The 27,596-nt window shown below is 36.0% G+C and overlaps 1 pseudogene; it reads left to right on the top strand.

Annotated features, from left to right (window-relative positions):
• LOC118719012 overlaps nt 1–27,368 on the top strand; it is a 60,261-nt pseudogene extending 32,893 nt beyond the window's left edge.
• The last annotated feature ends 228 nt before the right edge of the window (nt 27,369–27,596 follow it).

Genomic DNA, 27,596 nt, shown 5'->3' with positions numbered 1-27,596 from the left:
TGTTATCTTCAGTGGTTTCTTGAACATGTACGTCCACCATAACATCAGTTTTAAAATTTTCAGTGAGCATGTACAGCTTTCTACTAAGAATCAAATTCCATGACAGAATATCCCTCTCCAGTAAAACATTGCCTGATATCTTTATAGAGTTGTTTTTCATTCTGTATACCCTACATTAGTGTTTAAAATGTTTACCCCTTTATTGTAGAGACCCTATCTTCTTGTATTTGTATCCCAGGAGCTTAAAAGAGAGAAAGCAGAGAGCCTATTTTCCTTATTATAGACACCATTAATGTTTATTGTCTAAATAAGGTAATCAATCATTCTATAGATATGATATGTGAGAGCTTTAGATCACCCTATATTGTTTTGTGGAAATTCATCCTTATATTAATACTAGAGGCCCAGTGCATGAAATTTGTCGATGGGAGCTGGAGGGACCCTCAGTCCAGTCTGCACCCTCTCCAATCATGGACCCCATGGGGGAGGTCCGACTGCCAGTTTAGGCCCGATCTTTGTGAGATCGGGCCTAAACTGGCAGTTGGACATGCCTCTAGCAATCTGGGGCCACTGGCTCCTAACTGCTCTCCTGCCTGCCTGCCTACCTGTCTAATCGCCCTTAACCCCTCTGCCTGCCTGCCTGATCACCCCTAATATCCCCCCTGCTGGTCTGATTGCCCCTAACCACCTCTGCCTAGGCTCCACACATGAAACCCAGGATTCCCTCCTCCAACTGGCTCCAGGCACCTAGGACCAGGCTTTTCTCCCTCTGGCCAGCCACAGGCACCCAGGAGCTGGCTGCAGAGCCACAGGGCACCATGGGCAAGCTGCTTCACCCAGGCCCAGCTTTGTTATAAGGACATCCAGATGGTTGTCTGGAAGACGTCTGATCTAATTAGCATATAACCCTTTTATTAGTACAGATACTTTAATAAAAATATGACTAATCACATCAAAGTTAAAATATTCAACCCAAATTTAAAATGGTAGATGTATGAGTAGAATATAAAATGGCAAGACACAACAGAAACAAACAAAAAATTGAAAGGAGATTAGCCTACCCAAACAAGCAATTTTGGATCTATTGAAGCATTATGTGAAATCACAGGCATATATATGAAATATAAAATGAAGGGATTTATACAATCAAATTTGGTTTACATTTAAAAACAAAATGGCAATGTTGGAGTAAAAAGAGTCAAGTTTGAGCCATAATTTTCACTGGTATTTTACAAGTAGTCTACAAAATGTTAAACATGCCAGGACACAATCTTAAAATCCATAGTAAAAATATAAGAGGAAGAAATGGAAGTGTCCTCATTTTTCCCATTTGGTAAATCATAAAATAAATACAGGCTAATTTGTACTATAGAAAGCAGATATAAAATAAGTTTATGACCGCCCCTTCTCTGTAGAAAATGTTACCAACTAATGGTAGCATTCCTTTCTACCAACCTTGGGTGCAGACTCAGGATTCACAAATATAAGTAGTCACCAGAAGTTGTTTCTTGTGAGACAAAAGCTACTTGCTTTCCCTACTGCAAACACACTAAGATGGCTCTGGTTGGACTATTAGCCATGCCAGGAGCGGGGTTCCAAGCGCACATATGGGAATACATGTGTTGTAGGGAATGGATGCCCAGAAATGTCTTGTGGCAGCAGATGGCCTGAGAGCCAGTTCACCCCTGGATGACAGTGTCTTCTCTAACAGGAGAGTGATGTCTACATTAGCACTGTCATTGACATGTGCTCTCTGGAAGACAGGTACTCAGTATGAAAGAGCTGCTGTCTCTCTTGAGCTCACTAGCCAGAACACAAATATTTATAATGGTTTTCAAATGTGTACTCAAGAAACACTGGAGTGAATGTTTTGTTTCCCCCCAACAACCTGTCAAACAAACAACAGATGGTAACATCCAATAACCCTAAACTGGGCAATATTAGAGCCAATAACCAGACTATGATCCATGAAAAATTTTTATTAGTCTCCCTAATCTCAACCTTAAAAGTGTCTTTGTTCTGCTAAATTTGCAAGATTGTACTTTTTAGTTTTACTTATTTCCTCCCCCTAAAGTCTGCAAGACAGACAGTGAGAGGAAAAGCAATTTTCAGTAGAGAGTCATTTAAATCAACTACATTTCATTGCTTTTCTCTCCTTTGGGAGCCAAGTCCTGATTTTCAACACAGAAGACCTGGTGGAAAACAATTGCATCTTATTAAAATGCCTGTTGGGCTTATTGAGACCTTTAAAATTATCACAGAGCTAATTGCCATTTTCATTTAGCTGGCAGAGACAACAGATATCTATTGCATCAACCATGTTCCAAGTTCTCTGAACATGATGCTCAACAACGTATGAAGAAGCAGATTTGCAATACGGGTGACTTGGGATGAGGGTTCAAACAGCTTTGCTGCATGTGATTAAAAAAAACCTCCCATATAAATTACTTATACTTTCCTCACATAAACTACTTTTTCTAGCACATGTGAAAAACTGCATAGTTTATTTGGAAAACTAACTTACATTCTATTAACTAAAGAGAAAAAAAATACACAGATACACAATATTGGATAGTGTGGCACATGTGCCAAAGAAAAATAAAGCAGAAAAAAAAATGTAGTCAAAAGGAGCTCTGGGAAGTTCTTATTTTCAGGTGGGAATTAAATCAGAGACCTGAATGTAGCAATTATGTTGGGGATCTGATGAAGAGAGTGCCAATCTGAGAGAACTTCAAGTGCAAATGGCCCATACGTAGGCCCGTGAACTTAGCAAGTTTTATAAAGCTCTAATACACGGTGTTATGCCCAGGAGTTGAGCAAGGAAAAGAGGAATAAGAAAATAGATATCTAGGTCTAGTTTTTATACACAGGTCTTGTAGGTCAAGACTTGGATTTTGCTTCAGGTAGGATGGATAGGCATCGGAAGGTTTTAAAAAATTTACTCTGGCTGTTTTGTTGTGAACAGAAAGTCCTAGTAAATAATAGTGGAACGGTGTCAGTGGTAAAAGTGAAAACAGAGAGATTCATTATGAGGTCAGTTTGGATCCTAGATGTTCATTCTAAAGCTCTTATTGCAGAACTTTAACCAATAATAATACAAACTCCAATAAAAAGTATTCTGGTAGAGGTAGCTGTTGTGGATTCACTAATGGATGTTTTGCACTGTTCTACGTGCTTTACGTAAACAGTGTTCCAAAATTGCCTCATGATACCAGGAGATAGGTGCTATCTTTCTCCCCATGATTCAGTAAGAAGTTTGAAGTAGGAAGATGTTAAGTAACTTGACCAAAGTTGAACATCTAGGAAGTGGTGAAGCCCAGAATTAAATGTAGTCAGCCCAAATTAAATGAATGTGCTTAAATTAAAAGACATGTATCGACTTTCTAATTTATGGCACAAATGGCATTTATGCATCTCATCAGCAGGCTTGCAAATGTCCTTAAGTCTCCTAGTTGCCTACAGGGAAGACAACATGGAATGGTTTGCAGTTCTGGTTTATTTTTATTTATTAATAAAGCTCTCCTTTCCAGCTTAGTCCTAGATTATATGGCCATTGTATCCAAAACTTCCAGGAGCTGTTTTTTGTTTGTTTTGGTTGTACATTGTCCCATCAAAAGATGGAGTATGCCTATTGATATGTTTCTGAAAGTAAAGAAAGCCCATTATTTATCTGCAAACATTTTTTTGTTCCTTTGCTCCAGCATATCTAGGGCTTCATAGATGGAGGTTTATAGGTAGATAGTTTTATCCATTTCATTCAGGTCATCCAATTCTGTTATTTCTAAATTGAAACACTGAAATCTATTTTCCTTCTAAATTATAATGATGGTTTTACCTCAGAAAAAAAAATGTTCAAAGAAAACAGCAAGCTCTGCCAAACTTAGCAACTCACATATAAAAATGCTCTTGCGTAACAGGAAGAGAATACAGCAAATAAATTGTCTACTTTTCCTCACCTTCTAGAACATCACAAAATGAATAGGCAAGAGCTGAGTAATGGAGTCCCTACCCACAGAATCAATACAATTATGCACAAATATGAAATAATCTGTATTCCTTAGCAGAGGGTGATTATTCTTATGGAAATTTAATTTATTCGTGGAACAAGTAGGTTATCATTAAGCAGATGTAGCCACTGCTTAATTCAATAAATTCTGATAAATATAATCATTCACAGAAGCACTGCTATTTGAATTCCTGAAAACAGAGATTTGGAATAAAAGATAACTGTAATGTATTTTTTTTTTCATTCCTGATCTAACAAAGAATTACTTGTGTTGACTTTTTCTGTGTTCTTAAGAATTTATTTTTCATGAGACTTATGGGAACATAAAATAAAAGAGATTATTACTGGAAGGAGAATTACAAAAAATATTTTCAACACTTGAAATAATTCACGCAGTTCAAATATCAAATACATTGCAAAAGATGCACTGTTGTACCTTGTTAAGCAAATACCTCAGATCTTTTTTTACAGCCACTTTTCTTCCATTTTACCAGTTTTTCACAATGTGACTAATGTTTACTAGTTTGTGGGAGTTAGTTAACAATTTGTTAGGAGTGAAGTTTTGGTTTACTCACAACTCAACTTTTCAATGCTTGTGCAAACTATAGCATGAGCAACAGAATTGCTGATTCAGAAACAAACTGGCCCCCTCCAAAGTGCTCATGCAGAAGGCCAAGAGACATATGAAAACATGCTCAAAGTCACTGATCAAAAGACCAATGCAAATTAAAAAGACATTGAGGTATCACCTCACACATGTCAGAATGGTCACCAATGGCAAATCAACAAAGGACAAGTGCTGGCTAAGATGTGGAGAAAAGGGAACCCTGGTATACTGCTTATGGGAATGCAGACTGGTAACAGCCACTGGGGAAAACAGTATTGAGGTTCCTAAAACAATTAAATATGAAACTGCCTTTTGACCCAGTAATCCTATGTCTAAAAATATGTCTTATAAAACCAGAAACACCTATCAGAAATAATGTATGCACCCCTATATTCACAACAGTATTATTTAAAATAGCTAAGATCTGGAAACAGCTTAAGTGCCCATTAGTAGATGAGTGTATAAAAAAGCTATAGTACATTTACACACAAATTACTATACAACAGTAGCAAAAGAAGGATGTCATACCCTTGAGATAGCATGGAGAGACTTGGAGAGTATTATGCTAAGTGAAATAAGTGAATCAGAGGAAGACAAATTTCACATGATCTCCCTTATATGTGGAATCTATTAGAGAAAATAAACTTATTAAGATACATATTGTAGATCCAAAGAAGCACAGAACAGACTGTGGAATCTCAGAAGGAAAGTGGGGTGGGTGTGAAGAGAACAACCAAAGAATTTGTATGTATATATGCATAACCAATGGGGTAGTGAAAGCTGGGGTGGTGTGTGATAGAAGGGATCAATGTGGGGAGGGAGACATGTATTACTTTCAACAATAAATATTTTTTTAAACCTGGAATTACGTAAACACAGCCTCACAAACAAAAGCTAATTCACAGAAGAAGAAAATAATCTTGACCTCTACATGTTTATAGAGATGTTTTCACTCTGGGCACAAATTGCCTTTGAAAGAAGTTTAATTCAACGTTCTTTAGTTGGATGAATTTAGGGATTCTATCATCACAAAACACTTATTTCATTAAATGATCACCTTGGTATAATGCTTCACAAGACTCCATTAACATAGAAAAGAACTCTTCTAGAGTGCTTCAAATCTAAGACAGATATATTCACTTATATTGGCTTAAGCAAGATAATAACAACAAAAACAGTTACCTAATGCACAAAGTGATAAGTGCATATTTGTATGTTCACTTAGGTGTATTTTCCTCTTGGTGTAGAAACTCTTAATCCAGGAAATAAAAATTTGTTTGCAGATCTTTAATGCCTTTGAAGTATCTACACATCTAAAGCTTCCTTTATGTTTGCATTCTCTAACTTGATGCCAAAGTGGGCTCATGAAAAAGCTGATATCCCTCTTGGCTGTTAACATAAAGATACTGATTTGGAACAGGCTGAGGAATCCCAGGAGAAGTGTTGGCAATGGATAATATTCCATCAGTGATCCTCTAAATCAGTCACAGTAGTCTAGTCAGACCTAAGTAACTCTGAGAACAAAAAACAACCAACCAATGGAATACATAAAGTAGGCAGCAGCCTCAATTTTTTAAACAGGTCTATTTAAAAATCCAATTTCATTTAGACACATAAATATAGATAAATTATGTGGACATGTTTTAATCAGACAAATAAAAACATTAGAAGTGGTAAACAACTGAATTTGCATAATAACCCTTTTATGAAAAGTTTAGATTATTTTCCTGACATTCATACATTCCCGTGTGCATCCTAAAAAACTAATATGCCACTCAATCCTAATCCTGGCTAGTACATTTGTATTGAAATAAAACAAAAAATGTTTCCTCTGGAGCACTGACTTATTTCCCAGAAATGTATGACTTGAGTCACCAGGGCAACCGGACAAGAAAATGTGGATGGTCAGGCTTGAAACTATTCCCACTAACAGAAAAATAAGGACCTGCTTTTGCCTGATCATTAGTGCCATATGATGACAACATTCCTTCGGTCAACAGATGAATACTGAGATCAGGTAGGAGTTTTGTGAATGACGAAATAAGCAAATGTCACTGAAGTGGTGAATCAATAGGCTGATTAAACTTTTTAGCTGAAACAGAACTCAATGACTTCTATTTAAAAATGCTACATTTCACAGGTGAGGAAGCTGAAGAGTAATAAGGGAGAAATTAGTAGGACTGCACAGCTAATGAGTAACAGTTCAATGTACATGTAAGAAGAAGGTAATAAACAACAAGTAGCATATACATTAGAGGCCCAGAGCATGAATTCCGCACATGGCTATGGTCTCTAGGCCTGGTCTGTGATCAGGGCCATCCTCTCCAGCTGCTCACAGTCAGCCCAGAAACCCCGGTCACCCACCTGCTGTCACTACCCACCCCTGGTTCCCATTTCGCCAGTGGGGGGAGAGGGGGGAAGGGACTAAGAGGTTGGCTGTTACTGCCCACTCATCAGCCCTGCCCCCTCGGTGGGTTGCCCTCTGTGTGGGGGGCACCAGTGGGGCTGGGGCCTTGGCCTGGCACCGCCCACATCCCCCACCACCCACCCCTGTTTCCCACTTGAATTACTCCTGGGAAGTTCTGAGATTTATCACCCATGTCCTTGAATTTGGAGAGGAAAAAAAAGTAGAGTTGTGAGGAGAGAAGATGAACAAGTAAAATTCAAAACAAAAATTGACTCAATCTGGGAGGAATAAAAATCCCATGAGTTCAATCTCAGTAGACTGAATCATCAGAAACTGAGAGTACAATAAATATCAAAGCTGAGTGAAAGTTTTATAGCAAATTTAGTACAATCTAAAATGAAAAAGTCATGGTCTTATCTCTCTCACATGCATATAAACATTAGACATACATACACATATGTAAAACTGAGGTAATAGCTGAGCCTTTCCTTAAAAATTGAAACATATTTGTTAAGCAAGAAACATAATCCACCTGGTATCAGAGCAGTTAAATAGTATTCACATCTAAGCAATGAAATAAAAGTACTGAAAATGACTCTGAGATTTTGTATACATATCTTAAGAGACATGTGGGGAATCTAATAAAAAATATGTCATTGTCTTGGAAACAAAGTAATTTTTTTAACCAGTACTTTTCACATTACTGACTACTTCAATAATATCATGAATTAAATATGTCAACTCAAAAAAGAATAACGATAGGTTGCAATAAAGAGAAAATGGCAAAACTACTAACTGATATAAAAATCAGACCATTGGAAACTATTAATTAATAAACTTTATGACAAACTGAAAAAATAAATAATGACACAGGAAAAGTTTGAGGTGATAAAAAGTGAACATAAAGCAGAAAACATCAGATAATTAGAAGATAACAAATATAGAGCAATTACAGGGCACATAAGAGTAATTTTTATCACTGAGTTAAAAAAAACTGTCAAAAATGGATAAAAAGATGTTCAAAACAGTTTATGGTAAATTTTTGGAAAAGAATGAAGAGCAGAATATAAGGTTTAAAAGGATAAATTATTCTAGGAAAATAGGTATAGATGACCAATATAATAACATATCCACATTAATATGTTGAAAATTAAGAATATATAATAAATTTTTCTTCTGTCATACAAACCAAAAAAAAATTAATTCCCTTAAAAATAAAACATGAGAAATTTAACCAGTTTGAGGGTTTTTCAAAATATCAATCAGATCTAGAAAGTACACAGGCCATGTTTACAAATATACCTTCAAGATACACCCAGACAAGATAATGTTTATGCACAAATAAAACAAACACAATGAAAGCATGTTTAGATGTGTAAAACTAGCTAATATAATTATCCTTTACACACACACACACACACACACACACACACACACACACACACAGAGATTGAACCAATTAATTTTTTTTAAAAATAATGAACAGGCAGTATTGGAAGAACTGTGTTAAAAAAGTAAGCATTGAGAATTGAATACTATCAAATAAAAATAAAAACTGTGAAAATATGATTGAAAAACTGAATGTAATTATCACAACCTGTTAAAAATGTATTTTGTAATTCTCACCTGAGGATCCTTTTCCACTAATTTTTTTTTTTTTTAAATAGAGAGTGAAAAAGAGAGGGAAAGACAGAGAGAAACATCGATGTGAGAAAAACACAACCATTGGTTACCTCCTGCAGGAGCTTTGACTAGGGCCTGGGCCAGGGAGAAGCCTACAGTGGAGGTACTTGACCTTGACCAGAATCAAAACCCAGAACTTTAAGCTACAGGTCCATGCTCTATCCACTCTTAACATTTTTTTAGATAATGAGATTGGTAAAATTGAGAAGAATGATAATTTACTATCTCTTCAATTTTTCATATTAAGGAGTCAATTTATTCTATGTAATTTTAAAATATAGTTTAAAATATAATTGCTTTAACTTAGTAATATTTTTGAACTCATCTCTTTAATCTTAAATGAATGTTTCAATATTATTATCTGAAGTTAATCAATTGTTTTAATTTCTATTTAACATTTTTGTAAATAAAAATGGAAGTAAATTTAATATTTTAATTAAATGTAGCATACATATCATAGTCCATTTTAATAAAACACATTTGTTGTTTTACTTAACCACCTAAATTTGTAGATACTTCTTTTTCTACCTACATACATGCTTACAGAGATATCTAGACAGATCTTATGTAAACTATGTTTATTTTGATATGACAGTATATTACTTCTGCATCATTTCACTTTATTTTATTAATTATATATAATTTTTACTGAAGGGAGATGATCTGAATTAAGAGACTAAATCATGTCACAGGTGAAGAAGAGCTTTAGTTATACCAAAGAACTTGTACTTAGTCTCTTTATGTTGGCAGATAAGGGGAAGGATAATTGTGTGTACTGTGTAGTGTGTATATATACTGTGGAGAGAGAGAGAGAGAGAGAGAGAGAGAGAGAGAGAGAGAAGCACAGGCAGAGACAGACAGAAACAGAGACACAAAGAGATGTAGAGGAGGGAATGAACAAATGAGAATAACTTAGTAGCATTTATATTTTTTATAATTTTATAGATTCATTATAATTTTATAGATTCCCTCCATTCAGACTTATTCTTAAAACTATTAGCATCATCTCCTGCAAGGTATCTTCTCTTCAGGTATCTTCTCTGCCATTCTGAACATTTTTTTTCTGATTCCATAAGCTTGTGCTTAGTAATCTGTGACCTACTCTTTATTTCCATTTCTTATAGCAGCAATTATCAACTGGTGTGCTGCTGTAGGCACACCAGTGTGCTCCAAGAGTTTTTAAAACATGCAATGCCTGACTATTTAATCAAGGGCACTGACCTTTTTCTCTGATTGTGAAATTAAAAAAAATGATAAAAGCAAACACAGCAATAGCTATCAGATGTGAACGATTCAAAATTATACCTATTTCTAGTTATATTGGCAAAAAATATATTTTGTGTGTGCCTCAGAAATGTAGTAATTATTTTATATGTGCTAAGAGATGGAAAAGGTTGAAAATTGCTGTCTTATAGCAATGGATTTTTGCTGATGCGTTTAGGTTCAAACACCAGGAGGAAATTTGTCATTAAGTCCTATAAGGACTCATCTAACGTTCTACTTTTAAAATATATGTTATGGAATTTTAGTAAGATTTTTTTTATTTACAAAGTAAGCATAGATTAAGAACAATGTGAAGATCTATAAATATATGCAATGTCAAACTGTTAGCATAGGCAAATATATATTAATAAAGGACATGAGCAAAAAAAAAAAAAAAATCATTATTAAGCACTAGATGTCCAGTGCATGAAATTTGTGCACAGGGTGTGGGGAACTGGGGTGTGTGATCTCTTGTCTACCCTGCACCCTCTCTAAACTGGGACCCCTAGGGGGATGTCCTACTGCCGGTTTAGTAATTAGTTTATGTGTGTCATTAGTTAAACTGGCAGTCAGACATCCCTCTGGCAATCCAGGACCACTGGCTCCTAACTACTCACCTGCCTACCTGCCTAATGCCCCTAACTGCTCTTCTGCTGGCCTGATCAACCCTAACTACCTCTGCCTTGGCTCCCACCACCATGACTTTGTCCAGAAGGAAGTTTGACATCCAGAAGATGGCTGGTTAACCCAGTCTAATTAGCATATTACCCTTTTATTAGTATAGATAATAAATTAGGGAGCTTAAACATGGTTGCTTCCATAGAAAGTTACAGCTTCATATACTCTCCAGGGCATCCCTGCCCTAGGGACCTAATCCCCAGAAGCTGGCATGCCAGGGGAAGATTAAAAAGACCAGGTTAAACTCCATAGCTTGGCACATGCCCAAAAGAAGTCAAGAAGGCACAGGGGAAGACACTTGCATGTTCAAGCATGTACAACAGGAGCCACAGAGGGCTGTCAGTCTAGCCTGAGAATAGCATCAGTTTGGATCAGAACATAGAACCTCAGAAGGTGTAGGGAATAAATTAGTTAGGGGTGGATCCAACAGAAGCCTGAGAAAGATGGAGAAGTGGATTGGTTCTTTTGAAAAAGCACCTTGTTCTTCTCAAACATGAAATAATACAATCAACAAAAATACAATACAATACAAAAAACTCTTTTTAAAAAATATATTTTATTGACTTTTTACAGAGAGGAAGAGAGAGGGATAAAGAGTTAGAAACATCTGTGAGAGAGAAACATCAATCAGCTGCCTCTTGCACACCCTCTACTGGGATGTGCCTGCAACCAAGTACATGCCCTTGACCAGAATCAAACCCTGGACCTTTCAGTCTGCAGACAGACGCTCTATCCACTGAGCCACACCGGTTTCGGCACAAAGAGCTCTTTCTCTCCTTCTCTCTCTCTCCTGGTAACACACACCACTCTCTCTGCTCATTCACATGTTTTGTAGCAGCTACATGGGTCTGGTAGCCGCCTGGGGCCCACAGCAGACACAGGACTAAACTTTCATATCACACGGAATCTCTGGACACTGGTCTTTGTTCTGGACTTGATGAGGACAAGGCTGGACTGTTTCTGAGACATTGGCAACCTGGGAGCAGCCTTCTATTCCCACCCAAAATAAATCTACAAACCACAATTTCCTATGCAACTTCATAAAAAACAAAAACAAAAACAAAACATGATTTCTACCTGCGAGAAAACTGGTTTTAGTATAGGTATCAACTTTGCAATCGTGAGCCTGTCTACAATCTCTGACCCAATTCTATAACTATGCCAAAGAATATATTACTTATTTTGGTATACAATCAGTAAAATGAAACTTTATTTTTTTATGTATTATCTCATCTAAACACATCTCTTTGAAACAGACAGGAATTTTCGATAAACTCTTTCCACAGTATAGGATGATACCAAAGGATATAAATTATTTATACAATTAAAAATAATTGATTTATTGATTTTTAGACAGGAAGAGGAAGGTGAGGATAGAGAGAGAGAGAGGAGGGGTGGGATTAAGAGAGAGATTTGTTGACTGGGAATTAAACTCACATCTGAAAGATACTCCAACCAAATGAACATCTTGATTTTAACTAATCAACAGCATGCAGTTATCATCCAGAAATTCCAGAGTAAATAACATTTGGAGCCAAAGAAAGAGGAAGGCAGGTTGACATTACTTGGGAGGTGGAGGTGGGGAGGTGTCATGACATGTAAATGTAATGAAACCTCATGCCTATAAAAAGGAACACAGGTAGCACAGTTGAAAGTTCATTGCCAGTTTTTACAATCCTAACAAAGCCAGGGACATTTAACACATAGGTTTTGAAATGTAATATTGGAGCCCATCGCCTCAGCAATATCCAGAGAGCCCATAAAAAAAGGCTACCTAAAGCATTGCTTTCATTGTTTTTGCATCATTTGCCTTCATGAACTTCAGGGAGAACTGAACAAGTAGAGTGTGCCCTTCCAGCTGAAAAACTGGCAAGGAAAATAATTGCATTGTGCTTCAAGGGAGACGGATTTGAGCCAAACACAGGTACATCCTATATTAATATGTAAGCTTAACAATCAGGCAAGTCGAATGTGCCAGACCTCTGGGTCAGAATACTAACATTTCTTCCTGACATGCCTAGCACTGGAATTGAATGCCAAGGAAGGCATTTATAATTAGATACTGACTTAATTGTGATTTATGGATGTCTGACAGGCTGACACCTGATCCTCACTCTTACTGGCTAACTGCTCTTTGCATGTCCTGAGAGATACAAAGGATGTAAACCCTCCTCAAGTCAGAGGTATTGTTTCTCAGCTTTTACTTTAATAGTGACTAAGATTTTATCTATATTGCATTCCTCACTTTTACTCAATCTTTACATTTTAGCATTTATGTAACAAAGAGTGAATTCCATTAAAATATTTTGAGAGTTGTTCAATGATAAAGTTTATTAAAGAAGTTTCCTTCCACAAATGTAGTAAAATCTCCAGCAACTGAAATTTCAGAAAGAGTCCCTGATGGGTCTCAGACTCAAAACATTGGGATCAGGGTGATGTGTCCCCAATGTAAAAATACCTGTAAAGTGAAGACGAGTTAAAAAAAAAAAGTCTATTACTGTTTGTGAAAGCAAGAAAATACATTCAGCACAGAATTGAGTACGCTTATTTTATAATAGAGTCTCTCTGGGTAACCTTTTATACATACTTCAGTGTTACTCCACTGAGATTAGAAAGCTACAATTTAAAATAAGTAAAAATAAGAAGTGTACATATCCAAATGAAGCATCCCTCTTATATAAAAACTGCTGTTTGAAATTTTAACCGTGCTATTTTGGCTTCTGTAGTCGCTTGCTTGCTTAAATAATAAGGACAATAAGACTATTCCCACTCCAGAGAGGCTGTGGGCTATCACCCAGACAGAGTTGTCAGTGCTGACACTAGGCCAGGCCTTGAGATTTGGCCTCATGGCCCCTTCCCAGCACGTAGGCTTTCTATCCCAAAAGGCCTGGAAGTCTCATTCCAAATTTGGGAGACAAAAGAGCTAGGAAATGTATAAATAGAAAAGGTTTCCTCTATTGCGGGGGGGGGGCAGAATTTGAAAGGCACATTTTTCTCTGGCCCTGCACATAATAAAATGTAACTCCCTTTCTCTAAGCATGTCTTAGTTTTTTTTTTTGTTTTGTTTTGTTTTTTTTTTTTTTTTCGGTCTTCTGTATCACAACCACTCATCACTAAGCAGAGCTGAAATATTATGAATCCTAATGTTATGTAAAGAGTCTGTTCCATATGGCATGCATACATAATGAACATAGGTTAGAAGAAAGGTATTATATCATTTAGATGACTGAGAAAGCTACAATACTGTCAGAAATCTTAATTTATAAAGTATGTGTGTGTGACTAGAGAAGGGGGAGGACAAGGAGAGAGAGAGAGAAACTGTGCATGAGTCAAGGGCGATAATTGAACTCAAGAATATCATCTCCTATGAACTCTCATTTTTTTTTTTTTAACAGAAATTTAGACATGTGCCTTCATAATACCCCCACACCTTTTCTTTCCTGACTCCTCCTCTGGTGTAAGAATCTATGGCTAGAGAAAGGTTTTCTTATATATATTTTTGAGGCGTATTATAACATTTGTCGAAAACATATCCACATTCAAAAATCATTGAGAGAAAACTTAGAAATAAAGTTCAAACTTATTACATTAGTGAGTCATTCAAATGTCTAATATCTTTATAAATTTTGTGGAAATTTTTTAATAGAGTTTTACTGTGAACCTGATGACTATCATTTTATACACTTGACTAGAGGCTTGGTGCATGAAATTCAGGCACAGGAGGGTAGAGGGGGGGGCCCCCAGTCTGGCCTGCACCCTCTCTTCAATCTGATTTGACTGCCTACACTTTTAACAGATGACAGCTCCATTGTTGTTTCCTTCTTTTCATGCTTACAGCCATTGGAATTAGTAGGTATTCAAAGTGTGTGTGTGTGTGTGTGTGTGTGTGTGTGTGTGTGTGTGTGTATAGATAGATAGATAGATAGATAGATAGATAGATAGATAGATACATTTTTTTTTAGGGGGCACCTTGTATTTCTCTAGTCAGCTGTGAAAGGAACCAACGGCTGATTTGGAACCCCCAGACAGGAAAGCTGGCTCACTCCCCACATGTCTCATCACTGCACTTTCCACCTTCGTGGGCAGCAGGAGAATCAACGTTTTCTCTCATTAACTCAGAAAAGCATGTCCTATCATTAACTCAGAAAAGCATGCCCTGCAAGAGTGCACAGCGCCCTCCCCCCCCCCCCAAGCGAGCAAGGCTCTCAGTCAGGGCAGTCTTCCCTCATGGGTGCCGGCACCCAAAGTGCTCATTCCTCCTCTGCAGTCACCCAGACTATCACTGAGAGACGGAACTCCTTACCGCCTCTGGGTTCCTGATCTTGAATGCTGACCAAAGGCACCTCAGTGAGGGCTACCCACACCTGCTCCTGCCTCAGCACCTGCATTAGCCCCATGGAAGTGATCCCGGGGCTGCACTGGCCTCCACGGGAACAGGACATCACCACTTTGCCCTCTCACAGGCACTCACGCTCAGCACCCAGAACACCCGGACACTCTCCAAAGGACATGAGTGTGCTGGAGGGAATGTGCACATGTCCTGTGGGGAAGTAGGCATGCTGGAGTTGAGGAAAGTGCTGCAGAGGGGAGAGGGAAGGTGGGGGAAGGGCTTGTGCACACCATGGTCTGAAACTGTTGCAGGCACACGTGGATGACAGCACACTGACGGATGTTCGCATGCCAGATTGGGGGGAGAGGATGTGCACACCAAAGGCCTGAGGCTGTGCATATCTGCAAACCTCCATGACACGGCCAGGAGGATGTCAATCTGGCCCACCACGGTGGCTGTCCCTGCAAGCAAAGAAAGCAAGCCCCTTGCCCATGTGCTCTGGCTGGCTTGGCCCCTGCAGGCTTGGCCCACTCCGCTTTGGCCGGCTTGGATTTCTCAGTTGGTGGGGTGATGGAGGAAGCCAAGCCCCACACTCCCTCGGCTCCACTCTGACCAGCATCGCCCAATCCACTCCCGGGGGCTTGGCTTCCTCCATTGCCAGCCATCTTTGTTGCATCAATTTGCATATCCCCACCTTATTGGCGTGGGCACCTCCATTTTTATGGCAAAGTGACAGTCAATTTGCATATTACTTTTTTTTTTATTATATAGGATGTGTTCCAGAAAATTGTGATACAACATTTTTAAAACTTACCTGAACATAAATGTATCAGAACAATTATTTTATTTTTTAGCCTCCAGAGCAGGAATAAAAGTACACTTTAAATTACTGTTATTCTCTTTTACTTTTATTCTGCTTGTGTGTAATAATTTAAAAATGCTTGAAAAGATTTATATATTTAATTTGAAGTCACATTGAATAAGGATTTATTTATTTTTTTTTTTTTTGAAAATTTTAGTACATTTTTGCAATGTGCTCAATTACCTCCTGGAATGTGTATTTTGTTACACTTTAAATGAGGTTTAACTTATTTTTGGCAAGTAAATAGCATACGCAAATGGATCTGATATTTCTAAATTTTCACATAACACCTTTGAGGGAACCAAGGATCCCTGAGTGAGACAGCAAGTGGACACTAAAATCTACATGGAGAATCACTCCCTAGTGTTTGCTCTCTGAATCAATGTGAGACAAATTATGGAATGGAGCATTTTTTTTTTTTTTAATTCACACAAAAGATTGCCTTTTTGAAAATTAGTCAAAATTCTATTGGTGCCAATGAGTAATGTGGTCAAGATTCTGCATATAAGCGGTGAAAGAATAGCCAAGGCCTTATGAGGCATTATTATCTATTATGCTAATACTAGAGGCACAGTACACAAATTTGTGCAGCAGTAGAGTCCCTAGGACTGGCCTGTGGGGTCAGGCTGAAATCAGCTCTCCTACAAGATAACTGTGTACTTCACCTATATCAGGGCCTAATTCTTCTATATTTTGGAAGCTTTTTGGGGAGAGGAGAGTCACTGAGGTGGGAAAGATAAAAGACTATCAACATAGTCATCTCCAGCAATCTGATACTAGCCATGCTATATACTTCCTCTTCAAATTAGGAAAACTTCACTTTTGCTTATCATTTGGATATAGCTATTTATTTATTTATTTATTTATTTATTTATTTTATTTTTTTGTAGATGCTGCAAGGAAAGAGGAAACAAGGGCTGTGCAGGGACTTATAATCACTACTAATGAATAGATACTGACATTACTTCTCTTTCTCCTGTATCTAATTATGAAGCCGAATTTCTTCCCTATCAATACACTAACTGTTTTAGGTGACAGGTTGGTTAAGTGATCCCTGCCCAAACTGACTACTTCTTTAGGAGAGAGAGAGAGAAAGAGAGAGAGATAGAGAGAGAGAGAGAGAGAGAGAGAGAGAGAGAGAGTGAGTTGTTAAAAGCTATCAGAATAGACGTTAAATAGCATTCAGGAATGATATAATATTTAAGGGAATGCTACACATGTATTATACATTATTTCATTTATCACCTATATCATTTATCCTACTTCACATTAAAGTTTACTGCCTAAAAGTCAATTTGCACAAAGGTAATTGCTTAAAATTCATGATATCAGCTTCAAATTAGTAAATATCCTTAGTTTTGTCATTGACTTACCCTTTCAGGATTTTCCTAACTGTTCCCTACTCTTAATTCTTTCTGAATCTGTTAAAAATGCAAAGACCCTGTCTAATCTTCATGATTCATAATCATGACTACTAAAGCAAATTGTTTTCCTTCTGCTATACCATTTAATTTACATAATGCCTGTGCTAAAAGACAGAACCAAACTTCAAAGTCTCTAACCATAGTCTTACAAAGAGTCTTGCAATAGTGCATTACTTTGATGTGTTATTGCCCTTGTACTTTATAGTCTTAATATGTATTTTAATTGTCTTTATACTTTCGTTTGTTTTCTAGAATTATATTGAGCTCTTTTATGGATATTTTATCTTCTCTTTCCCTTAAGACTAATCTTCCTTTTGTGGTTTAGTTTTACTCTTTAACTACAGCCAGAGTTACCTTGTTGTATAAGTTCATACTCTACCTAGAATCTAAAGAACAGAATACAGTTTACCTAGAATTAAATTGGTTACTCAGAGCATTTATAACATTCACATCATAAAGTATACTCAAGGACATACCCATGCATGAATCCTTGCACCAAGCCTCTACTTCTTAATAGGGATACCATATCAGAATTCAACATGGAAGAAACATCAAGCTCCCAGTCTCTCCCTGAGAGATTGGCTTCCAATCAGCCTGCAATTAGGTATGTAACCAAATGAAAGGCTAGGTCTCTCTGATTGCATGTTGCTCATGGCTGCTGTGTTCCCATGGCCTTCAAGCTAAAATCTTTAGCTTAGTTTTGCATACATGCAGGCTAGTCCTTAGAGGACTATTGTTTGAGGTCTGAGTTGCACAAAAACAGTCCCTTGCTGGAAGATGCCTCTCCTGAGGAGATGGGGGAAACAAGTACTAAAATAATAATTGCTTATCAAAATGTGCCAGTGTCTGGTGACCAAACGCAAATCAGCTGAGGCCAACAAACTGGAACAAGAGGTTTCATGGTCTTCTAGGCCTCTGCTGGTGCTCAGATGTCTGCAGTAATACATTATTCATTGCCCCTCCCATTTTCTCTTCCCTTGACCTAAAAGAAGCCTGAGCTCTATACTTTGGTAAGATAAATTTGAGATACTACTAGGACACTCACCTTCTCTGTTGAAAATTTCTCCATCAACAAACCTTTGTTAACTCCAAACTCTGATGGTGAGTTTTGGCCTTTAAAAGCACTGGGCACAAGGACTTTGGACCAGTGACAGTGCTTACTGAGAGCCTTCTCTGCAGGACTCTGACAAGTCCTGGCATACCCTGAACTACCGGGATTGATAACAACAAAGAAGGCAGCGTGGACCATGGCAAAGGTTTGAGAAACAACGAAGAGTTAGGGCCAGTCTGGATGATAAGCTTCATATTCTGAGACCACACTGTGAAGACTGGCAGAGGTGGCTGTATTTTCTTAATGCAGAGAAACCAACATAGAGTCAAGAAAAAATGAAGAAGTAGAGGTCTATGTTTCAAACAAAATGAAACAAAGATACAACTCCAGAATCATACCTTAATAAAAGGGAGATAAGATATTTATCTGATAAAGTGTTCAAAGTAATGGCCATAAAGATCTTTACTCAGGTAAAGAGAGTATAATCAAAGTGAGAATTTCAACAAAGATAAGGATACATATAAAAACAAACAACAAGACTTTACCACTATCACATCAAATTAAAATGCCAACGTTTTGATTAATCACCATAGAATATAGAATTAAATCATATATACTACTGTGGTTTTGGCAAATTACATTTTAAGTGGTTGCCTTCAGATTCCAAAAAAGTGATATTCAAAACATCTGGGGGGAAAAAGTGATTGAAACAACCCTATGTCAGATTAAAAAAAATGTTAAAATATTGATTTCTAACAAGGGACTGGAATATATTTCCTTAGTAGCTGACTATAGACAATTTTAGCATGAAGGGGTAAGATGATCAAAGCAGTAAAAGGCAGTATTATATAATTAACATGAATATCTTAAATTATATATCATCCATAAATAGCCTATGATGAAAGGATAACAAATTAAGTAGGATAAATATGCTGAAAAAAGTAAAAACTAGACAAGATAAATTAGTACATGACAAGAAGATTCTCACAGTAAAACTGAACTACTAGTTATTATAAATGACAAATTAAAGTTAATAATACTGTTTGAAACATTGCAAAAAAATCCTTGGGATAATTTTTAGAAAGCTTAAAGATACGATAATATAGCATGTATCTATAGAGATTACTTAACAATAATTAATGTAAACTAACATATTTCCTTAAGACATTCTGAATACATATTAGATTACTAAATACATATTTCTGAGTATTGTACATATTTAACATAAACTGTGGTAATCAAAATGAATATTTGAAAGTAACACATTTTCTTTTAAAACTGGTATATTGGTCACTTTGTGAACTGGTCTACTCTTATACTGAGCAAATCTTTGTAACAAGAGTTTAAATGAAACACACACGTTGCTGCTAACCCGAGTGGTAGTATATTTTTCACTCTTTATAAAGCCTTTGTTACATTAGTTTATATAGAAAAATAAGCACTGTACCTCAGCAGTCACAAATGACAAAGAGAAATGTTTGCCGAACTGTTTTTGGTTTCTAGTGAGCTTACACGTTATGAATGAAAAGCATAGCATTTATGAATTATGTCAATAGTTTCCAGTGGTTCTGTTTTTGCTGAATGGTTCTCATAAGAAAACTTCTACAACTGACTGACATGGAGAGCCACAGACATAAAGGGACGGATATGACAGTGGAGTGGAAAGTGCTCAGTAAGAGGCCATGAGAATATGGAGGTGGTGAAATTGGCCAGGCTACACATTGATATTATAGAAAAGCTTTCCAAAGAAAATGCCTGAGGTTTCTATTTTAACTCCTATAAAACCTATGAAACAATATTGTGATAATATATTCAAATGTATTAGTTTTATGAATTTTAGGTAACTTAGTATAGGGATAGATATATAAAATTCATAAGATGCTACTATAACAATAATACCTTATTTTAATTCCTGCAATCTAAAAAGCTCTAAAAAGAGCAAAAGCTGTTTTATTTAAGATTGGTATAAAGTAAAATGGCAGCAAAATCTGAACTAACCAGATACATTCATTGGAAAAATAGTAATGTGCATGATGATGGAATATTTGTCTAGAATCCATCAGGGATTTCAAATAATTTACTGGATATGCATCATAGTTTATAAATACTGCTATGTTTGAAAGTGGTAGTTTTGGTCCTCTGTGATGTATATCACATCCTGTCTCCATCATGTAAAAAAAAATCAACATCACATGAAATCCAATGATTAAAAACTCCCGTGGCAGACCCTGGACTTTATCTAACAAGTTCAAATGGCATTTCTTAAGGTGCCTTTTCCTAGTGCTGAATGTTGCCTTCTCATCCTTGAAACTAAAAGTGCTGTCATAACCAACCAACCAGAACTAACCAACAGCTCTGTGGTGTACATAAATTTCTGTACAAAGATTGTCACTCACTCATGGGCTCTGCACTGACGGTTTAGTGGACAATGAGTTTCTCTCTGAATCCCTATCACATTAGCAACTGTAAAAAAGAAAAGTGTTATTTGCTAGATAAAAAAAAAAAGTCATAAAATATTCTTTAGAATGATATGCTATCAAAGTCAAATGAAACCCTATATCTGATCTAATCCAATCCCTGCATTGCATAGAGAATAAAAAGTATGGCACCTTTAATGATTTTCAGTAGATCCCCCATTTAATAACAGCTGAATCTAAAGTTCCTAAGTCTTAAATCTAGTAACTCCCCATAAAATGTTGGTTATTTTATTTAAATATATTTTAAAGTTATATTTTACAAATAACACTTCCACTTTTAGAATGCCCTTGCTTTTACTTATTTGTATTGTCATGAAAACCTTTAAAATTCATTTTCTATCCATCCTTTAGTGCCCTAGTTTTCAGACCTGGGTTTGGGAAGCTGGTTATGAGGGTGTGCATCATAACTATTTTACTAAGTAATCTTTTCTATGTTTTTATTGATTAACTGAGAAATGATTTGCCAAGTTCTATAGAACATCATTGCAGCTCACGCCCAAATCTATCTTTTCTAGTTCTCAATCAGGTAAGTTTCATATTTCAGTCACATATGGAGAATGTAAAATTTCTTCAGTTACAACTGTGTTCTTCCTGTGCTTTTGATATAGGCATTATTTTACAAAGAACAGTTAAATAACTTGAAAACTCCAAATGAAGAAGCAATTTGTTCAATTTCACAAGATCAACAAATACCTAATACTAAATATAGTAACATAAACCTGTAATGTTATTCATATTTATCACATTCTCTCTATTTATGTAAAAGTCTTAGTTCCAATTAATATGACTTTTCAACTTTTTACACATTGGTCATGATCTTCACCATGCACCATTTGTTGATGTATTTTATAAACTATAAAACCTACATGACTCTTGCTATAATCTGATAAGGGAAGAAATAATTCATTTCTTCAATAGTTTTGAATAATATACATTTATTTATATATGCCATTATTTTTTTTACCTTTTCCCACTCAAAATTTAAAACATATTTTAACATTGTCTAATATAATTACTTTGTCAATATGTTTATATTTGTCTAATATGTTGCTTATTTTCAGACTCAGAACATTGTTTACTTAAATTAATTTTATTAGTAATTTAATTTTCTGGCTACTTGTGTAACATGCATGATTATTAAGGCAATTTTCCCTAGTGCTTTCCATACAGAATTGATTTATTAAAATCAAGTAGAAAATCTAATTAATGAAATTGTTATATAAAATGTAACACTATATTCTATATATCTTAACATGTTAATCAAAGTTGTTCAATAGGTCTGATTTATTTATTTTATGGTATTTATTGAGAGTTCTGTATAAATTATTCTTAATCTAGAAAATAATGTAATTTTAGTTTCAATTTTTCTTGAAGGATTTGAAATTCTTCCTTTCCCATAACTTTCATCTCTGTTCCCCTGGAGTAACAGACTTATGGAATTAAAGTAAATGAAGATTTAAACATTCTTTATAGTTACTCCTTTCAGAAGGTAAGATTTAGTGTGACTTTTTAGGACATTATGTGAAGTTTCTAGGTAAATGTTCTTTTAGTACTTATCCTAATAGGACAGGATATAGTGACATTAAGTTGAATGTCAAGTAGCTTAAAGAGTCAATTTGCCCAAGTACTAAATATATAACAAATTTTAAAAAAAATCTTCAGAGATAAATAATGTATAAAATTCTGAACTAGTGTTAAGCGTTTATACAATACATTCATCTTTGTGTGAAAATTAGATTTTAACAATGAGTCTACAGAAAGTTGTAAACAAATTCAGTGAAAATGTAAGTATTGGGATCAGTATCATTACTGTTTCCAAAAAGTGTTTGACTCAGTTTGTTATTTTTGGTCTTAAATAAATAAAATTGCAAGATTTAAAATAATTTGAAAGTTTATATGTCAATGAAAGGCTGAAAATAACAAAATACAATGAATAAAAAGGTCAGGCTGAGTCAAATTACTTGTCTATAGAAGGAGGGGGTGAACTTAAAGAAAAAAACTAATTTATTTTAGGTGAAGAGCTATAATTTTATGCCCATTTTAATTTTACATATATACTTTCATCTTTGAATATATATATATATATATATATATATATATCCAATTTTGTAAAGGGAAGAAATAAACATTTATCAATTGCGTTAATTACACACATATTGTAATAGAAATAACTTAAGTATTTCACTTTTTATTTTCTAATTTCCCATATTCTTATCATTAATTTTCATGAAGACATGTGTAAGCCATATAGTTCATGGAATTTTATCATGTTTTAATCTTTTATAAATGATCAAAGTCAAAATAGCATTTCTTTCATTAATTATAATGATATTACTTTTTAAATAAATGATTGGCAGATGGCTTTGAAAGAGTGACCCAATTTTAAGATGCATTTTGATAAATATATTTCATCGACTATTGTTATACAAGATATATAAGGGAGCCAACATTTTTATTATTCAGAAAATCAGAGCCAGAATAGAGAATACAAGGACACTAACGCATTGGAGGTACAAATACTGCAGAAGAAGAAGAAGAGAAAGATTTAAAGCTGAATCTGTGAAGCTTCATATATTTGATGGGCTATGTTAGAGTCAGTATTAGAACTGGCACTGACCTCAAATCAAACCTGCAGTCAGAAGGAAAGCTATGATGCTGTTTAGGAAGCTGTGTGAAGGATATAACAAAATTTTGAGTGATAGTCCCTCTACTGCAATAATTTCTAACACTGTCAAAAATATAGCAGTTATGTTTGAATTGTTGCCTAATTAGGCTTCATCAGTTAAAGAAGTGATCAGATTTAAAACTCTCCTTAATTAAGTCTCTTTAAAAATCTATCATGCCATGTACAGCAGTACAAATGCAAAGATTTTCAGAGGGCAGGTAGCTCCAATAAAGTCTAACAAGCTGTTTTCATTAATATATCTAAAGCTATTTAGATACAGAAAGAATTGTCATGCCGTGATACAGTGATTCACATATCAGTCTTTGCCTACAAGAGGTAAAAACATCAGAAAAACTAAACAGAACACAAATAGCCCACAAATTAGAGGTCTTGCAAAACAGAAGATACTGGTGACTGCAGGGTGTGGAGTGGAAATTAGGAGGAAGTAGATCAAGAACCATAAAGATAGAAAGCCTAAATCATTTTTGTTCCTAATAGAAAGGCAGTTTTCATATAGGAAATGTCATAAATAAAATTGCTGAAGGAAACTATATTATTCAACTTTAAGATTTTCATAAGTATGAATAGAAGAAATAGATTAAAATATGGAAATTCTACAGCAAAATATGGAGAAAATCTATATAAGAAATAGATTTATTAATTTTCTATTACTATGTAACAAATTACCCTAAAATTTAGACTTAATGACAAGATTTTTAAAATATATATATATACTTTATTTATTTTTTACAGAAAGGAAGGAAGAGGGATAGAGAGCTGGAAACGTCAGTGAGAAAGAAATATCAACCAGTTGCCACTTGCACACCCCCTACCGGGGATGTGCCAGCAGCCAAGATACATGGCCTTGACCTGAATTGAACCCAGGATCCTTTAGTCCGTAGGTCAATGCTCTATCCGCTGAGCTAAACTGCTTTTGGCTTGACAAGTTTTTATTATATCTCAGTTTCTACAGGTTCTTAGTTAATTTATATGAAGTTTTCTCAGCAGGTTGCAGTTGAGCTGTTGACTTCTACAGTCTCATCCAAAAGTTCAGCTAGTGCGGCCACGGGAAGGATGCTTCTAAATGTACACTAATGGTCTCAGTCTCTTGCTATATGTGCTCCCCCACTGTGCTGCTTCACAACCTGTCAGCTGGCTTCTCCCAGAGTGAGCTTTTTGAGAAAGAAGGAGAATGAGAGCGAGAGCAAGAGCCAGTGAGAGAAAGAGAGCAAGCATAGGCAAGCACCCATTCACCCCCAACTTCCCTCCTTTGCTGGCCTGGTCACCCCTCACTGCCCTGATGCCATGATGGTATCTTGACAAACTAATCTCAGAAGGGACAGTCCATCACATCAGTAATATTATGTTCATTATAATCGATTCAATATGTCCAGCCTACAACCAAGATGAGAAAATTAGCCTTGGGGTAAATTCCAGGAGGCAAGGAATTTAGGGGCTATCCCAGAGGTTCTTTTCCATGATTGACATTCGTAAATATCTATGAATTGTGCTGTAGGCAATCTAATCACTCAAATGAAAAGGAAAAACAAAGCTAGAGGAAAGAAATAGTAATATGGTTAGCATGTAAGAAAACAATGTCTCTTAATTTAAAAAAAATAAACAAAAAAAGGAAATAGATTCACCTGGGATATGGAGAATAGAAAATTTGGAGCTACTGTAAAGAAACCAATAAAGGGTAATGTCAGTGTATACTTCAGAGCGTTAAGAAAAATAAATTTGGCAGGAGAGTTATACTTCTGTTTAATGAAAGAATGCTTGAAACTGGAATCAGAAAGATAGTGAATAACAAACTATAGTAGTACAAATTGGATAAGATCAAGATGTTTAAAAATTTTCTGAAAATAAGAAAATTCTCTTCAAAATGTGAGTCAATAAAACATAGCATTTGGCAGTCAACTGGATTTGTGTTTTGAGAACAGTGCATTTTAAGAACATTAGCCATGCATTGAGTCCTTATGATGTTTCAGACATGGTTTTGAATATTTTAGTGTTCGTATTTAATTAGAACTTACTTAAAAAGTGTTACATATTATCGAAGGCCTTGTGTCCAACTTCCTAACACCTATTATTACTCCAGTAGATTAATTTAAGCCATTCATTGTAAGTCTGATCCCTTTGCTGCTAATTAGCTCAGGGGTGGGTTATAATCCCTTTTTAGAAAATGATCTGAAGGAAGTCTACTTTAGTCATCTGGAAAAACTAAAGTGATGAAAGCTCGTTCTCAAGATAGCGTTGGTAGGATACTAGCTGTCTGTTTTTCTTCAGGACTTTGTCTGGTTTGCATATAATGCTTTAGAGATGGAGAGGCTGTATCCCATTATTAGCCAAAGGACGAACTCAACAAAACATTGATGGCAATGCTTTCTAATTGTTAATGCCACAGTAGTACTTTCAGAATAAATTACTCTAAGATAAAAACATACCATGAGTTTCAAGTTTACCAAAACACACTGTTTTCATTTAAAAGTTACTTTCTTTTCTTCCCATGTTCCCCCACTAATTCTAGAAAGAAAAATACTGAATAAAAATCCAAGTTTTTTCTCTTTTCTTGCAAGACAGAAAGCATATTTTATATCACTTTAACCTCTAAATAGAAATGCAAACAAAGAAAGACAGTAGATTGGTGGTATGAGGTGGGGGGAAAAAGAAACCCAAACTTCAGCAAATCTGCTCCTGAATTAAAATCGAGCTTCAGTAATGTTTTTGCTGAGAATGATCTTACTGCTGAGGATGTCAGAATTGGGATGTCTAGGAAGTTTGCCTATGTGGATTTTGAATCTGCTGAGGACCCAGACAAAGCCTTAGAAGTCACTGGTTTAAAAGTCTTTCCTATGAAATTAAACTAGAAAAAAAGGGGGGAGGGGGAATAATAAAAAAAAAATTGAGATGCAAGAACATGTTGGGCTAAAAATCTGCCTTATAAAGTTACTCAGGATGAATTAAAAAAAGCTTTTGAAGATGCTATGGAGATCAGATTAGTCAGCAAGGATGGAAAGAGTAAAGGGATTGCTTATATTGAATTTAAGACAGAAGCTGATGCAGAGAAAATCTTGGAATAAGGCAGGGAACAGAAATAGATGGTCGATCTATTTTCCTGTACTATACCGGAGAGAAAGGTCAAAATCAAGATTATAGATTTGGAAAGAATAACACTTGGAGTGGTGAATCAAAAAACTCTGGTTTTAGGCAACCTTTCCCACAGTGCAACAGAAGAAACTTTTCAGTAAGTATTTGAGAAGGCAATTTTTATCAAAGTGCCCCAGAAACAAAATGGCAACTCTATAAAGGGTATGCACTTATAGAATCTGCTTCATTGAAGATGCTAAAGAAACTTTAAATTCCTGTAGTAAAAGAGAAACCAAGGGCAAAGCAATCAGGCTGGAATTGTAAGGGTCCAGAGGATCACTGAATGTAAGAAGCCAGCCACCCAAAACTCTGTTTGTCTAGGGTCTGTCTGCAGGAGTCATTTGATGGCTCTGTCTGGGCAAGGACAGTCACTGACTGGGCTCTTCCAAAGGATTTGCAGACTTCATCAGTGAGGGGCATGCCAAAGCCGCCAAGGAGGCCATGAGAGATGGTGAAATTGATGGAAACCCAGTTACTTTGGACTGGGCCAAGCCTAAGGGTGAAGGTGACTTTGGGGGTCTCGGTGGAGGCAGAGGAGGCTTTGGAAACAGAGGTGGTGGCAGAAGAGGCCGAGGTGGATTTGGTGGTAGAGGCCAAGGAGGCTTTGGAGGTGGAGGAGGCTTCCGAGGAGGCCGAGGAGGAGGAGGAGAAGACCATAAACCACAAGGAAAGAACATGAAGTTTGAAGAGTTTCTTCTATCCCTGCCTTTCCCTCTTCCATTTGAAAGAAAGGACCTTGGTATTTTTACTCTTTTACCCAGTCAATGACAGCTTCCAAAGGACATCCCAAGACAGTATCCAGCTCTGTGGTCTACTTGGAAATCCACTTAGACAAAATGTCCAAGGAGATATCCTGTTGACTTTGACTGGATATGTGTGTAAAATTTTAAAGAGATGGTAGAACTAACCCTTATCTGTAAGTTGTGAATTTATATTGTTCATTCCCGTGTACAAAACCATTTTATTTCCTACAACTAGTTTTTGTGTGTATGTGTT

Source organism: Pipistrellus kuhlii, unplaced genomic scaffold (genome assembly GCF_014108245.1).
Source record: "Pipistrellus kuhlii isolate mPipKuh1 unplaced genomic scaffold, mPipKuh1.p scaffold_m20_p_15, whole genome shotgun sequence".
In the NCBI taxonomy this organism is placed as follows: Eukaryota; Metazoa; Chordata; class Mammalia; order Chiroptera; family Vespertilionidae; genus Pipistrellus; species Pipistrellus kuhlii.
The sequence above is the reverse complement of the archived record's forward strand: the minus strand, read 5'-3'. Positions and strand labels throughout refer to the sequence as shown.